Here is a 3,621-nt window from a genome sequence, read left to right as displayed (position 1 = left end):
AACTCGAAAACCAGAGCAAGTTGGGACTTGAAATTTTCACAGAGTCTATATAAAACATGCAGCAAGAAATTTGGAAAAGTGTTCAAAAATTCAAACGGCCACTGATTTTTTAGAAGCTTGCAAACTTGGGCCTAAAAATTTAAAAAAATCATACTTATGCGTACCTTAACAAAAAATCCTAACTCGAAAACCAGAACAAGTTGGGACTTGAAATTTTCACAGAATCTATATAAAACATGGAGCAAGAAATTTTGAAAATTGTTCAAAAATTTAAATGCCCACTGATTTTTAAGAAGCTTGCAAACTTGGGCCTAAGAATCAAAAAATTCATACTTACGCGCACCTTAACAGAAAATCCTAACTCGAAAACCAGAGCAAGTTGGGACTTGAAATTTTCACAGAGTCTATATAAAACATGCAGCAAGAAATTTGGAAAAGTGTTCAAAAATTCAAACGTCCACTGATTTTTTAGAAGCTTGCAAACTTGGGCCTAAAAATCAAAAAATTCATACTTAAGCGCACATTAACAAAAAATCCTAACTCGGAAACCAGAGCAAGTTGGGACTTGAAATTTTCACAGAGTCTATATAAAACATGCAGCACAAAATTTGGAAAAGTGTTCAAAAATTCAAACGCCCACTGATTTTTTAGAAGCTTGCAAACTTGGACCTAAAATCAAAAAAATCATACTTCCGCGCACCTTAACTAAAAATCCTAACTCGAAAACCAAAGCAAGTTGGGACTTGAAATTTTCACAGAGTCTATATAAAACATGCAGCAAGAAATTTGGAAAAGTGTTTAAAAATTCAAACGCCCACTCATTTTTTAAAAGCTTGCAAACTTGAGCCTAAGAATCAAAAAATTCATACTTACGCGCACCTTAACAAAAAATCCTAAGTCTGAAACCAGAGCAAGTTGGGACTTGAAATTTTCACAGAGTCTATATAAAACATGCAGCAAGAAATTTGGAAAAGTGTTCAAAAATTCAAACGCGCACTGATTTTTTAGAATCTTGCAAACTTGGGCCTAAAAATCAAAAAATTCATACTTACACCTTAACAAAAAATCCTAACTCTGAAACCAGAGCAAGTTGGGACTTGAGATTTTCAGATAATTTATATATCACATGGAGCAAGAAATGCTGCGAATTGTTCAAAAATTCAAATTATTTTTTGGCAAAATTTCCAGAATAACAAAGTTCTGATTTGGGCATTTTTTTATGCAACCTTTTCCATCGATTTTCGTCTTAAATTGTCTATGAAGACTAAGCTTGAACATCGGCCCAAGAGCAGAAAAGTTATCGCTGCATTAGCAAAAAGTTGATTTTTTGAGACTACCCTGTAAATAATCCGTTGGCCGTAGAATTCTGCAATGCACGCACTTTCTCAAATTAAATCTCAAATTAGGAGGTTTTAAATTTCCCAGGAAACACTTATTAAGAAAATCGCCTGTTTTTCAAAACCCGCTCTTATTTTTTTCTGGATCTTTATAGATACAGTAGGACAAGAAAACTCAATAGAACACTCCTGCATACAGAATTAAAATCTGTATTTTCCGCGTGAAGAATTAAATAGAGAGTGTTTCAAGTTCAAGCAAAAAAATGTACTTTTTTCAAACTCGCGCAAAGCTCTAAGACCCCTTAGAGCTGCATATAGAATCAAAATACGCATTTTTTCAATTCGTTTCATCGCAAAAGTGCCTGTTTTAATGGTAACTCGTTTCACGGATAAATAGGCGCCTGACGGAAATACTGGATAGTCCCATTCAAATTTGAAGCAAAATTGATCAAAGAAAAGGAAATAGGCGTTTGATCAAACGCTCAATTGGACGCTAATCAGCTTGTCGCTTTCGGAGCCGCTTCGCTTAAGATCGTGTGGCCAAACTTTACGTGATTTTAGGTTCCTTTGGAAGAATACATAAATTTGGCTTTGCAGGAAATAAGTTTTAATGAAACTGCTAAGTATTACGGCAAAACCATGCATATTTATAAATCACTGGACCCACAAGTGTATGTATGTCGAGCTGGTGGAACTTCGGAATCAACTCTACCTCAAAGGTTGTCCTTATTTATGAGATGTGACTCTGGGGAGGAATAAAGGTCATAGCGATGTGGCTGTTTGAAATCCCCAAAATTAAATATATTTATGAGGAGATGTGGAAGGAGGTCCATTTTCAATTTCGCGTACTTTGAATGGGACCGACATGTCTGTTGCAGTTGTAGATGCTGTTTTCAATGCAAGTTAATTTAAGAGAAACAATAGACTAATTACCCATCTCTTTAAAGGACTGGTTCAAAGCAGCTTTGCTGGAGCATTGCGAGCAAAAGCTCATTAACTACTAACAAACCTGCAGTTTCTCGACACTCTTCTTGTTTCTCTTTACTTGAGTTATCCGGGCTGGAAACAGCGAAAAATACGAGGCAATAAAATTTCATTTATAATAAGGAATAATCCGTGCGCAAAGCATTTCATATTTATTGGAATGAGGTGCGTTTTGAAGTAGTTTTGACGAGTCAGTCAGTTTGGCTACAATCATCAATCTGGTAAATTTCAAAGACTTTGCAAACAAAGGGCTTGCAGCCAGTTTGTATTTTAATCTTATCTGCCCCGACCGCATGTGAATGTAAATGGCCCATTATGCGTCCACACCTGGCCATCGAGCCTCTTTTTGCTCCCAGACTGATCGGCGAAACATGTTTAAACATTAACTCCATGTTAGGGCATGACTGGATTTTTCAATGGCTGATTGTCTTGTTGCGCCGATATTTCCTCGACATGTCAGGGCCAAATCGAACTGGAAAAACTATTTGCTTCGTTCTCATTGACCGGGCATTCATTCATTGTCCAAACGCCAAAGTCTTTTGTCAGTTTCAAGAGGCCGAAATCTCGATCCATTAGTCTTCGAAAGGCCTAAAAATGTCGCAAATGGCTAGTGAAAAAAACCTTATTGTCGGCTGGAGCACCGGATCGCTAATAAAACTAGAAAGCCGTGAAATATCGCTTACTTTATTGGAGGAATCGAATTCATTTTCACGTTATATTACTAATGAACGTCGGTGGGACGTCGACGAGGCAAAAACCTATGGAATCTAACCATCAATGAACGCACATCGTCACATACATTTATCGTTGAAACTTGCTAAAAAAACGTTTACTGAAGACATTTGTTTCACTGTAAGCTTCGCTAACTCTGGCACTGGAAGGAGCAATTTCTCATCGCCAAAACAATAGTATTTTTTATTCGCATGAAAGATTACACGAATAATAAAATGCATCGATTTCATATTTAAAATTTTGTGGCAATGTCATTTTTTCAAATGTCATGTTTTGAAGTTTGTAATTAAGTTTAAGTACTTTTNNAACTTGAAACACCTGTGGTCTTGGGATGGTGTATGCATGTTGCATACTCTGCATGACATTTGCGCTTCTTAAAAAGATCGTGTTTTACGTGTGACAACATCGCAAAAGTAGATAAGTAGGCCATTAACACGATTATGAGACTGAACTTGTAACAAAGGTATAATTTGCAAATTGTAAGTAAACTTGAAAATAGGATCAATAGTTGTTGATAAACCTACGTAATTCCTTAAAAAAGCATTTCGGTTATTTTTAAATAAAAATA

General features: G+C 36.0%; 1 long non-coding RNA gene across 1 annotated transcript; it reads right to left on the bottom strand.

The window, feature by feature from the left end:
* Positions 1–2,437: 2,437 nt before the first annotated feature.
* Positions 2,438–3,318, bottom strand: LOC109545458. Its single transcript, XR_002172669.2, has 2 exons — positions 3,005–3,318; positions 2,438–2,909 (listed from the first exon to the last, which is right to left on the bottom strand). It is a non-coding gene; the product is annotated as an uncharacterized LOC109545458 (long non-coding RNA).
* Between the last annotated feature and the right edge of the window lie 303 nt (positions 3,319–3,621).

The sequence above is a fragment of the Dendroctonus ponderosae genome, unplaced genomic scaffold (assembly GCF_020466585.1).
Source record: "Dendroctonus ponderosae isolate FM_Combo_2020 unplaced genomic scaffold, Dpon_F_20191213v2 Dpon_F_20191213_5, whole genome shotgun sequence".
Taxonomy (NCBI): Eukaryota; Metazoa; Arthropoda; class Insecta; order Coleoptera; family Curculionidae; genus Dendroctonus; species Dendroctonus ponderosae.
Note: the sequence above shows the minus strand (reverse complement) of the source record. Positions and strands in the feature narration are given on the sequence as shown.